The sequence below is a fragment of the Helianthus annuus genome, chromosome 12, assembly GCF_002127325.2.
Source record: "Helianthus annuus cultivar XRQ/B chromosome 12, HanXRQr2.0-SUNRISE, whole genome shotgun sequence".
Taxonomy (NCBI): domain Eukaryota; kingdom Viridiplantae; phylum Streptophyta; class Magnoliopsida; order Asterales; family Asteraceae; genus Helianthus; species Helianthus annuus.
The window spans coordinates 91,568,057-91,581,717 of NC_035444.2; positions in this window are offsets into that span (position 1 = coordinate 91,568,057).

The following is a 13,661-nucleotide window of genomic DNA, read 5'->3' on the forward strand; positions in this document are numbered from 1 at the left end:
ATATATATTTATCACGTTTAATTTTGTGAAAATCCCACCTCCGATATTTTGTAAATAAAGTCGTGGCGAAACTTATATTTTGAAAACATGTCGAAAAGGATTTCTAACACTTATAGTGAACATATTCTAAGTGTTAGGTTTTTGGAAAAATTTCGCCAGAGTTTCTCTGTAACTGGAGGTGGCCACGCTTTCAAGCGTATCATTTTCTTTTATAAATCAAATCAACCATGTTCTCATTCAATCAAAACAACGTCCAAAACAACAAACTAGTAAATAAATATGTAAGTTGCATAAATCACATGAACTTGTAGTTTTCTAAAATTATGAAGTAAATCCCATTACTTTTAGCGGATCTTTACATAAATCAACCCGGTTTCGTAAAAACCTCGTTTTTAGAGAATTTCCGTCTTTACAACTTCTCGTCATCTTTTACAAAAATAGTTATTTTGTCGAAACTTTGGGCTACACAAGTGTTTACGCACTTGTGTTTTCTAAAAACCATTCTTGTTAGTGTAAGATCCGTCTTTAGAAAACATGGTTTCTTTGATACTTGGTTCTTTGAAAATCCCGCTTGTAGATCCGTAGATCTACTAGTTTTAAACACTATTTCATAAGCAAAATCGTTTTTACACAAGTTCAAGATTCGTGTGTGGTAGAGTTTCATCCTTTAACCCTTGTTACTTCCAAAACAACCTTATGTCATGATCCATGATCATGACCAACCCGGGTTAAATGATGATCCGAGCTACCACAACATAGATCGGGTCCAAATAATCACACAAATCAAATACTACAAGGTTTACACAACATATAAGCTTTTAACCGTCTTTACTTGCATTTTTAGTAAACGTTTGCGTGACATCTTGTAAGATTACGAGTTTTAACCGTTACATAACGTTTTAACCACTTCAAAGTAGTTCGAGAAGGTGATTATAACAACTTACTACTAGCTCGAGGCTAGGGAAGAATCTAGACACAAAATGAGAGGATAAAAGCAATAGAGTGAGGTCCTTTGAGCTCCGAATGCACCAAGCCTTCTTACACGTGATCCTCAATGCTTGAATGATGTTGGAATGGCTTGAGTTAAACTCGAAAATATGATGGATTGAGAGGGGGTGTTCGGCCGAAGCCTTTGAGAGAGAGAGAGGGAGTGTTGTTGTGGAGAGTTGTGAATGTTATGATCATGTGTGTAATCTCATGTTCTTATAGACCATCACAAGTTCATTAACCTTTGGATTTTATGCACTCTAGATATGGGACAAGAGGAAATAAAATATTCATGTGTTGTACCATGGGGGTCACAATGTGACCGAGTTCGGTCAAGAGGGGGGGGGGGGTAGTTTGGTTCATTTCCAACCAATTAGTTAATGTATAGTTAGGTTAATCTAGTTAGTTAAGTGCTTAACCCGGTTAGTAGTGCGTTGTGCTTTATGGCGGGTGTTAGGGTATTCAGGGACCCTAACTGGCTCAGAAAAAAAGATAAATAATGTTATTAACAATATTTTCATGTTCCGGGTAAAGTCCGGTGGTTCGGTTGGATAGTAATCCGTTAAAGCGCTTAACAAAGCTTTAGAGTGTCGTTAATATTAATGCTAGTGACACAACTTATTCCCGACACTTTGGAAAGTGTCTAGTAGTATTTTTCTCATGTTTTGGCACTTTATTAGTTAGCTAAAAGCTGAATTGCTTATTAAAGTGCTGAGTTTTGTGCTTAGTGTATGTCTTAGGCACATCCAGTCATTGTAACTTATTCCTAGAGACGCAGTTCTACAACCCTTGTATCCCTACACTCACCACTAGTGTAGTAATTTATTTCTGGCTCATATAGGCCTTAGAGGCAATATCTGCCTGATGCTGGTTTTATCAGCATGTTCAATAGGTTATCCGTTCATTGTGCTACTGTGCTTTTGTGCATCATGTTTGTCACTAAGGTTCAGCATGTAAATAATGTAGTGATGGTAAATAGAATATGATGCAAGTATGTACAAGTATCAGAAATCAAGTAGCAGTTTGTCCACAATTTTAGGTAAGCACAGTAATTAAGCAGTAATTAATTATTAATTAAGTTGTACGGATACCTGGTTTAGTGAGGGTTGTCACATTCTTCCCCCGTTAGAAAAATTTCGTCCCGAAATTTTAAGTTCTGCTTCTAGATGCAGGGTTCTTGGGAAATAAGTGGGGGGTATTTCTCTTTCATCCGGTCCTCACGCTCCCAGGTGAATTCAGGACCATGTCTGGCATTCCAACGAACTTTGACGAGCTTGACACTGCTCCGGCGGGTCTTGTTTACTTTCCAATCCGTAACCTCAACGGGTTCTTCAACGAAGTGGAGCGTGTCGTCAACATGAATTTCGTCGGTAGGAATGACAACGGTATCTTGAGTTGGACTCTTCCTTAAATTGGATACATGAAATGTATCGTGAACTCCATTCAGTTCAGGGGGTAAGTCCAGCTTGTATGCTACGAGTCCAATTCTTTCCAGAATTCTGAACGGGCCAATATACCGCGGGTTTAACTTCCCACGCTTCCCGAAGCGTGCCACACCCTTCCAGGGTGATACCTTCAACAAAACCATATCACCTTCCTCAAACTCTAGAGGTTTCCTTTTTCGATCCGCGTAGGCTTTCTGACGGTCACGAGCCGCACTGATGCGATCTCGGATCTGTGCAATCTTATCTGTGGTTTCCTGGACCACATCAGGACCAACCAACTGTCTATCACCTGCGTCAGACCAACAAAGCGGTGATCTGCACTTGCGTCCATATAAAGCTTCAAATGGCGCGGCACCAATACTGGTGTGGTAGCTGTTGTTGTATGAAAATTCAACCAAAGGCAAATGCTTATCCCAGCTACCGCCCAAATCCATAACACACGCTCTCAGCATGCCTTCTAAAGTCTGTATCGTCCGTTCGCTTTGCCCGTTGGTCTGTGGGTGAAACGCGGTGCTCATATTCAATTGCGAGCCAAAAGCTTCCTGGAAGGATTGCCAAATCCTTGATACGAACCTTCCGTCTCTATCAGAGATGATTGAGAGAGGTACTCCATGACACGTATCGATTTCTCTCATGCAAATTTCAGCCAACTTGCTCGTATTATCCTTCTCTCTGATAGGTAAGAAGTGCGCTGGCTTCGTTAAGCGGTCCACTATTACCCTAATAGTGTCATGGCCTCTTGGCGTTCTTGGCAACTTTGTAATAAAATCCATGGAAATTTGTTCTCATTTCCACTTGGGAATCTCGGGTTATTGCAGAAGTCCTGAAGGCTTCTGGTATTCTGCTTTCACCTTAGCGCACGTTAGACACTTGCTCACATGAACAACAACATCGCCTTTCATCCTAGGCCACCAGTAATAATCCTTAAGATCTTGGTACATCTTATCCGCTCCTGGGTGGATAGAGTACCGCGATTTGTGAGCTTCATCGAAAATAACTTTCCGTAAACCTCCAAACAAAGGAACCCAAATCCTTTTCTCAAAACATAACGTTCCTTCCTCGTTTGGCACTAATTTCTTCTCCATCCCACGGAGATATTCCTCTTCAAGGTTTCTTTCCTTAAGAGCTTCTTTTTGCGCGGCACGAATGCGCAAGGAAAGATCGTTTGGATAATCATCTCTAAAGCCCTAACCCTTATGGGCTTGATCCTCTCCTTTCGACTTAGGGCATCAGCAACCACATTCGCCTTCCCTGGATGATACTTTATCTCGCAGTCGTAATCATTCAACAACTCAACCCATCGTCTTTGTCTCATATTCAGCTCCTTCTGGTTGAATATGTGTTGTAGGCTCTTATGATCTGTGAAGATCGTACATTTTGTACCATAAAGGTAGTGTCTCCAGATCTTTAAAGCAAAAACCACTGCGCCAAGTTCCAAATCATGTGTGGTATAGTTCTTTTCATGCACTTTCAGCTGTCGTGACGCATAAGCAAAAATCCTTTTGGCGTTGCATCAACACACAACCCAATCCTTGACGCGAAGCGTCGCAGTATACCACAAAATCATCAGTACCTTCCGGTAGTGCTAAGATTGGCGCATTGCAGAGCTTATCCTTCAATATCTGGAATGCTTCTTCCTGTTTGATTCCCCAATCAAACTTCTTATCTTTCTGCGTGAGGAGCATCAATGGTTGAGCGATTTTTGAAAAATCCTCAATGAATCTTCGGTAGTACCCAGCCAAACCTAAGAATTGTCGAATTTCGGTTGGCGTCTTTGGCGTTTCCAAATTCTTAATCGCTTCGATCTTGGTGGGATCCACGTGGATTCCATCTCCATTCACCACGTGCCCAAGGAATTGTACTTCTCATAGCCAAAACTCGCACTTAGAGAACTTGGCGTACAACTGTTCTTTCTTCAGCAGCTCCAAAATAGCTCTTAGGTGCTGTTCGTGCTCAGCTTTTGTCTTTGAATAAATCAAGATGTCGTCGATGAACACAATCACGAACTTATCCAAGTACGGCTTACAAACTCTGTTCATCAAATCCATGAACACTGCCGGTGCGTTTGTCAACCCAAACGGCATAACTAGGAACTCGTAGTGTCCATATCGAGTTCTGAAGGCTGTCTTCGGGATACTCTCCTCCTGTATCCTTAACTGATGGTATCCAGATCGAAGGTCGATCTTTGAATAAAAGCTTGAGCCTTGCAGTTGGTCGAATAGATCATCAATCCTTGGCAGAGGGTATCTATTCTTGATCGTCAGCTTGTTCAACTCTCTATAGTCAATGCACATACGGAAACTACCGTCCTTCTTCTTGACAAACAAAACTGGAGCTCCCCAAGGCGAGAAGCTTGGTCGGATAAATCCCTTGTCTAACAACTCTTGAAGTTGTGTCGACAGTTCCTGCATCTCAGACGGAGCAAGTCTATAGGGTGCCTTAGCCACAGGCGCGGTGCCTGGAACTAAGTCGATGCGAAACTCTACTTGCCTCTGAGGCGGCAGTCCAGGCAAGTCTTCTGGGAAGACTTCTGGATATTCCCTCACGACAAGGATGTCTTCGATCCTGGGTTCTGCAACTTTCTTATCCACGATGTGTGCCAGGAAGGCAGCACATCCCTTCTGTAAACACTTTTGCACTTTGAGGCAGCTGATAATCCTTAACGGCGTATCACGCTTCTCTCCGTGAACCACAATGGTTTCGCCATCTTCGGTTAGGATACGAACAACCTTTTCATGACAAACTATCTCAGCCTTGTTGCCTGATAACCAATCCATTCCTACTACCACGTCGAAGCTTCCCAACTGGACTGGTAGTAGATCCAAAGCAAACTCACGCTCTCCCAATTCGATCACACAACCTCTGATGACTTCATTGGCTTCTACTAACTTTCCATTGGCCAATTCAATTGAGTACGGAATATCTAATTTACTAGCGGCTAAACCAAGCATATTCTTAAACTCTAACGACATGAAGCTATAATCGGCGCCAGTATCAAATAAAACGGATGCATAGCGTTGGTTTACAGGGAACGTACCAGTAACAACGTTGGGATCCTGGCACGCCTCCCTTGCTTCAATATTAAACACTCTTCCACGGGCTTGGTTCAAATCGGGGCAGTTCCTCTTGTAGTGCCCAAGATCACCACAGTTGAAGCATCCGGATCTTTGCCCGTTTCCACCAGCTTGATTATTCCTCTGGTTACGATTCACAGCGCCCGCTTGATTAGCATTGTTGGCTCTATTCCCATTACCTCCATTGTTTCCTTGTGGGCGATTTCCATTCCCGCCCCGGTCATTATTTCTGTTTCCAAATCCTCTCTGACCTCCCTGGCCAACAGTGGCCCAACAAACATCCTTCAAGTGGCCAGGTTTTCCACAAGCTTCACATACTTTCACAGTACAATGGCCAGAATGGTGTCGTTGGCAGGTATTACACTTGGGCTGGGTGCCCATGTATCCTTTCCTTTTCTTTCCACTACCAGCTGTAACTTGAGCTGGCGTGCTTGTCTCTCCTTTCTTAACCACCCCACTAGTGCCTTGCTTGAAGTTCGAGAACTTCCGTTTGTTACCTCCGGATGACTCGACGTGAGTCTCCTTGTCAGGGTTTGCAAGTTTTTCTAGTCTAATGACTTCCGTAACGAGTGCCAAGCCCATCTTACTTGCAGCCATAGTTGTTGGTGGAGTAGATGCAGTCATTAAGCTCAGGACTTGAGGTGCCAGTTCCCAAATGAAATGTCCTAATTTCCTCAATTCTGGTTCTACCAAGTACGGAACGACTCGTGCCAAATCATGAAGTCTTTGCATGAATTCCAACATTTTCGGACCTTCCATTATCAGGCTCTGGAATTCACCTTCCAACCTCTGGGTTTCTGTTTGGGCGCAATACTTCTTACGCATTATTCCTTTCAACTCATCCCAAGTCAACGCGTATGCTGTAGCTAGGCCCATTATTCGAACCTGAAGATTCCACCATAATCGAGCTCCATCTTGAAATAACTCAGAAACGTATGGAACTTGTTGTTCTGGCGTACAACCACTCATTCGAATGATGGGTTCCATACTTTCAATCCATTTCACAAAAGCTATGGCACCCCAGTGCCGTCGAACTTCGGAGGCTTGTAATTGAGGAAGTGCCAGTAGGAACAACCGTTATTTTCTAAGGTGCCTCTGCTAGGTTCGGAGCGTAGGGCCTCGTGCTGTGCTATAGCTGCAGCAATTATCCTTTGAAGTTCCGCCTCTGAGGTGGGCATGCGCATTTCGCGTCTTGGTGGCATCTTCTAAAAGATGTTTCACGTAGGTTAGGTCATAGTAGGTGAAACGTACGTATGTATTCAACAATATCAGCACATAACATCTCATGCTATAAATAAATCAGCCACATAACATCCCATGTCATAGAACATAAACAATAGATCACTGCGATTGCATTGCCACAAATCGAGACCAAAATGTAAGCTTTACAGGTACCCAACTGTATCATACAACATCAATGACTTAGTAGGGGACGACCCTAGGCAAGTCGTGCGTTCGCTGGACATGTTTAGGAATCTCTGGTTCGTCCATTTTCAAATTCCAGGACTCCATCTCAAGCTTCTGTTATTCCAGTCTTAGAACCACATTTCTCCTCAATCATTTCCTTGAGCTCGTCCCAGCTCAGTGTATAAGCAGCATCTGTACCAAGGGTCTGAATCCGAAGATCCTATCATGAGAGTGTGCCATCTAGAAATGACCCCGAGGTAAAGGTAACACTCTGTTGGGGCGAACAGTTAGTCATTCTTAGAATGGAGTCAATCTTTTCGGACCAACGAACAAATGCAATGGCGCTTCCTGTTTCGTCGAAGTTCAAAGGCTTGCAGTTCAGGAACTGCTTATAGGTGCGGTCAGTTGGGGGGTTATTTCCAGTAGTGCCATCGCTGTGCTTAGAGCGGAGTGCTTCATGTCATGCATTTGCCTGTGAGATGCGTTTTTGCAGCTCGGCTTCTATCCTTGGCAACATACTGGTGTTTGTGTCACGCCTGGGTGGCATTCTCTTCTGCCGAAATGGCATGAAGTGGGTTAGACAACATTCCAATTGTCTATGAGATACATAGCACCATAAGCCATCATGTAATCACCCAATTTCACACGAAAATATATTCAATGTACAAGTGAGGAAATAAATTCTGAGCCTTCACATAGGTTTGCCATTTTGGCTCGTTGCTTGAAATAGAATGATCTCGAGGCTACATCGCCTTGGTCATTCGTGTTTAGTTATTTCCTGCTACATTGGTTTTCATCAGCTTGACCCGCAGAGTCCACCAGGATTTCTGTGCACTACAAGTCGTTATTACGTGGGCCCCCGTAATAATAAATTGTCTTGCACAGTTACCCCAAATTTTCCCTCGTCCAAGCAGATGATCAATCAAGGAGCAACAGCAGATGCATCGGCCTGAACAGGGTCATGCTCCAATGCGGGGTCAAGAGCAACGCCTGGCTTAGGGCCACGGCTGGCTCCGGATCAACAAACTCCATCTCAAAATCAGCTAGATCAACCATCACAGGGGGTTACAGGATCCTCCAAGGGCTGGTCTAAGTGTATGAACTCAAGGTCATGGTCTGGATCAAAACCAGGTGGAAGAACAGGATCACCCTCAATACTGTGATCAAACTCAAAGCTGTGTGCGGGAACCGGTGCAGCTGATGATGCCGTATCAGGGTCGGCGTCGTGTGAATGGTGCTGCACTCCCTGTATATGCGAAAATGCGGATGTCCGAAACTCAAATGAGTCTGGGACAGGGGAATGGGCATGAGTTTCCCCTGCAGGAGTGTCCGCAAGCAGTAGGCTAATACCAGCAGCAATAGGGCCTCGCCCTCGAATGGGTCCTCCTCTAGTAGATCGTTATCGTCGTCAGAGGCCACGTCGGGGGGGGGGGGGCATATCAACAACAGGATAAGCGGCAAGGGGCACAGGAGCAGGGACCACCGCGAGTGGCAAATCCCCAACAAGATGGCCATCAGTAGGCTCTGCTACGACTTCAGGCAGCGCAAAAGGGCTGAAAGTCGTCTTTGTCTGTGCCGGTAGTATCGGAAATGTATACCTCGTGCTCCGATGAAACTATGTCGTCTGATACTATGGCCATGGGGTTCGTAGTGTCCATCTTTCTAGTACATGATGAAAGCATGACGTTTGTAACACAAACACATATACGTATAACAATCAATCATATAATCATATAAACATGTTAGTCAACAATAAACAATTAAATAATTCTCCTAGTCCCACTAGCCTCCCAGTCTCCTAGACTGACATTCCTAGTCCCACTAGCCAAATTCTCCCAGCCTCTAAGACTGCTCTATCATCTACCTCGATCTCTTAGATCGAGCCTCGGCCTCCAAGACCGAGCCTCAGCCTCCAAGGCTGAGCCTGCTCTTCCTAGCCTCACTAGCCATCTACCTCGATCTCTTAGATCGAGCCTCGGTCTCCAAGACCGAGCCTCAGCCTCCAAGACTGAGCCTACTCTTCCTAGTCTCACTAGCCATCTACCTCGATCTCTTAGATCGAGCCTCGGTCTCCAAGACCGAGCCTCAGCCTCCAAGACTGAGCCTACTCTTCCTAGTCTCACTAGCCATCTACCTCGATCTCTTAGATCGAGCCTCGGTCTCCAAGACCGAGCCTCAGCCTCCAAGACTGAGCCTAAAAATAATATATAAAATGTGCTCAACATTTGTTTGTAAAAACGTTTTGGATCTGGACTTAAGTGGTATGCAGTAAAAATGTTTTCGTGAGAGCCCTAGTGATCATGGTCTAGACTCGAGAAGGAATCCTAGTTCGCTATGATCAGAGCTCTGATACCAAGCTGTCACACCCTGGCTTTGCGGAAGCGTGGTTAATTTGGTGTGACTTCTTAATACCATAGCTTAACCATAACAAGCTATATGAATTTAAAATCATGCAAGATCATCCATTAATTTAGGTTCGAAAAGTAAAATACCATAACATTGTCTCAGCGGAAACACATCCTAACAACATGAACAGTGTTCAACAGACACAAACATCATCATGACATAAACACAGTTTAAGAACTGTGACTCGTCCAGGAAAAAGTCACACCCCTTAAACTTGGATGACCTCGTAACTAGTGCAGCGGGAAAACGTGCCATACCGTGCCAGATCCTTTAATTCCCTGAAATACATGTAAGTTGAAAAATCAACAATAATGTTGAGCGAGTTCATGTGTAAGTGAGCAAATAAACCTTTGTTTGTATAAAACCCTGGTATGTAGCAAATAAGGAAAAAGAGATCACCAATGGTTTGCAAGGCCATTGATATGTGTGAAGTGCAAGTAGGAAGACTCAAACCTAGCGGATTTATGCGTTGGGCACAAAGTCACCCCGAGGTCCGTTCTGTTTGGCCTGGGGCTGGGCTCGCTACACCCAGATAGATCTACCGCTCCTGTCCCTCGGTCCTACCATGAGGATTAATGGCCTCAAGTGTCCGCCTACCCACTCACATGATCTAAGTAGTAAACCTCCTTACGCTAACCATACCATGTATAAAGTACTTGTAATCAAAGTAACATGTATTTCACCCTCGCAGTTTAGAAAACTGAAAACAGTTAAGAGAAAAGGTGGACATGAACTCACAGTGGTGCGTCTCTACCAAGTATACCTCCAAATCAAGCAGCTATGCGACGACCTACATGTACTAATTCTATTAGACGGACGGCCGTGCCTTAGCTTTATGGTTTAAGTTTTTGGGAAATAGTTAAACAACTATTTCGTGTTTACATTCTGTATATACATGGTAATCGTTTTCCTTCCCAAGGATGGCGGATATAATACATGTGTGTTCGAAATATATTATTAAGTCTCACTTAAAATATATTTTATTTCAAACTCCAAAATATACATATTTTTCTCAAAAATATTATATTTTTATTTCACATAATTTTCCCAAAATAATACCTTGACAAAAATACGCGTTCATAAATATTTCTTTAAATGCGTAAGTTACGTTTTAATGATCGAGTGGTAACAATAATTACCGGTGTAACTTATCATGAAAGCGATCGTATTATTTTGGATTCGTTAACATTTGATAATATTATTTTTACCCTAAAAATAATATTTATGTATCTTCACAAATAAGTGACAAGTAACGTTGTGAAAAATATATTTACTAAATATATATTTATCACGTTTAATTTTGTGAAAATCCCACCTCCGATATTTTGTAAATAAAGTCGTGGCGAAACTTATATTTTGAAAACATGTCGAAAAGGATTTCTAACACTTATAGTGAACATATTCTAAGTGTTAGGTTTTTGGAAAAATTTCGCCAGAGTTTCTCTGTAACTGGAGGTGGCCACGCTTTCAAGCGTATCATTTTCTTTTATAAATCAAATCAACCATGTTCTCATTCAATCAAAACAACGTCCAAAACAACAAACTAGTAAATAAATATGTAAGTTGCATAAATCACATGAACTTGTAGTTTTCTAAAATTATGAAGTAAATCCCATTACTTTTAGCGGATCTTTACATAAATCAACCCGGTTTCGTAAAAACCTCGTTTTTAGAGAATTTCCGTCTTTACAACTTCTCGTCATCTTTTACAAAAATAGTTATTTTGTCGAAACTTTGGGCTACACAAGTGTTTACGCACTTGTGTTTTCTAAAAACCATTCTTGTTAGTGTAAGATCCGTCTTTAGAAAACATGGTTTCTTTGATACTTGGTTCTTTGAAAATCCCGCTTGTAGATCCGTAGATCTACTAGTTTTAAACACTATTTCATAAGCAAAATCGTTTTTACACAAGTTCAAGATTCGTGTGTGGTAGAGTTTCATCCTTTAACCCTTGTTACTTCCAAAACAACCTTATGTCATGATCCATGATCATGACCAACCCGGGTTAAATGATGATCCGAGCTACCACAACATAGATCGGGTCCAAATAATCACACAAATCAAATACTACAAGGTTTACACAACATATAAGCTTTTAACCGTCTTTACTTGCATTTTTAGTAAACGTTTGCGTGACATCTTGTAAGATTACGAGTTTTAACCGTTACATAACGTTTTAACCACTTCAAAGTAGTTCGAGAAGGTGATTATAACAACTTACTACTAGCTCGAGGCTAGGGAAGAATCTAGACACAAAATGAGAGGATAAAAGCAATAGAGTGAGGTCCTTTGAGCTCCGAATGCACCAAGCCTTCTTACACGTGATCCTCAATGCTTGAATGATGTTGGAATGGCTTGAGTTAAACTCGAAAATATGATGGATTGAGAGGGGGTGTTCGGCCGAAGCCTTTGAGAGAGAGAGAGAGGGAGTGTTGTTGTGGAGAGTTGTGAATGTTATGATCATGTGTGTAATCTCATGTTCTTATAGACCATCACAAGTTCATTAACCTTTGGATTTTATGCACTCTAGATATAGGACAAGAGGAAATAAAATATTCATGTGTTGTACCATGGGGGTCACAATGTGACCGAGTTCGGTCAAGAGGGGGGGGGGTAGTTTGGTTCATTTCCAACCAATTAGTTAATGTATAGTTAGGTTAATCTAGTTAGTTAAGTGCTTAACCCGGTTAGTAGTGCGTTGTGCTTTATGGCGGGTGTTAGGGTATTCAGGGACCCTAACTGGCTCAGAAAAAAAGATAAATAATGTTATTAACAATATTTTCATGTTCCGGGTAAAGTCCGGTGGTTCGGTTGGATAGTAATCCGTTAAAGCGCTTAACAAAGCTTTAGAGTGTCGTTAATATTAATGCTAGTGACACAACTTATTCCCGACACTTTGGAAAGTGTCTAGTAGTATTTTTCTCATGTTTTGGCACTTTATTAGTTAGCTAAAAGCTGAATTGCTTATTAAAGTGCTGAGTTTTGTGCTTAGTGTATGTCTTAGGCACATCCAGTCATTGTAACTTATTCCTAGAGACGCAGTTCTACAACCCTTGTATCCCTACACTCACCACTAGTGTAGTAATTTATTTCTGGCTCATACAGGCCTTAGAGGCAATATCTGCCTGATGCTGGTTTTATCAGCATGTTCAATAGGTTATCCGTTCATTGTGCTACTGTGCTTTTGTGCATCATGTTTGTCACTAAGGTTCAGCATGTAAATAATGTAGTGACGGTAAATATACTATGATGCAAGTATGTACAAGTATCAGAAATCAAGTAGCAGTTTGTCCACAATTTCAGGTAAGCGCAGTAATTAAGCAGTAATTAATTATTAATTAAGTTGTACGGATACCTGGTTTAGTGAGGGTTGTCACACACTCACAGACTCCCCCTTGGATATTATCGTAGTCAATCTCGTAGCTTTTTATCTTCTCTCTCTTTCTGAGTCTTCACGAATCTTTAACATCTTCAGCAACCACAGACTCCCTTTTCAAGCTCCTCTTGATTATGCGTTCTGAATCAGCTCCGCCTTTCAGTTGACTCTTTCTCCAGGCTCCCCCTTTCGTTAAGCTTCCGTGCTTTAGGATCGACACCTGGTTCTACAAGCTCCCCCTTTCGTCAAGCTCGTCTTCAGACTCCCCCTTAGCTTCAGCTATCGGGATCGTAATCTGGCTTAATATCTGCAAATCTCAAACTATTTGTAAGATAATTGACAATTTAAGTTCAAAATCAAAAATCTAGCTCTAACCATAAGCTGGAGCATTTAAAATATGTGACATTGAAAGCTTTTTGAATAATTCATAATCGGAAACCTGACTCTAAACACAAATCTAACAATATGTAATCATCAAGGATTACCCGACTCTATCCCCCTATCAAATGACTTTATATCTGACAGTGAAAATATCCAAAACCTCACAGATAATCTTCCAAGTCCAAATTAATGACCTTGGAGATTTCACAAACTGTTTTTTGATTTTTCATTTAAACTTCAAGTTTCAAATTAATGAACTTGTTTATTTTCAGAAACATGTTCAGCATACTTAGATTTTGAAACTCAGCTTTCAGACATCGGTTGTCGAAAATAAAGTAGAAATAAAATCTTTTTGAATTTCCTGAAACGTAAAGCAGTAAAGAAATATTTACAGATAATATTTTTGTTTGAGTTGTGTTAGAGGATCATATCAGATTATGACAAATCACTAGCACCGTGGATCTATAAACACTTAAAGTTCTAAACGATTCACTTAGATTGTCAGTATACTAATCCACTTAAATTCTCACACAAAGTTCAACTGATTCGAGATACGAGATTAGTGTTTTAAGAACTTAACTTATT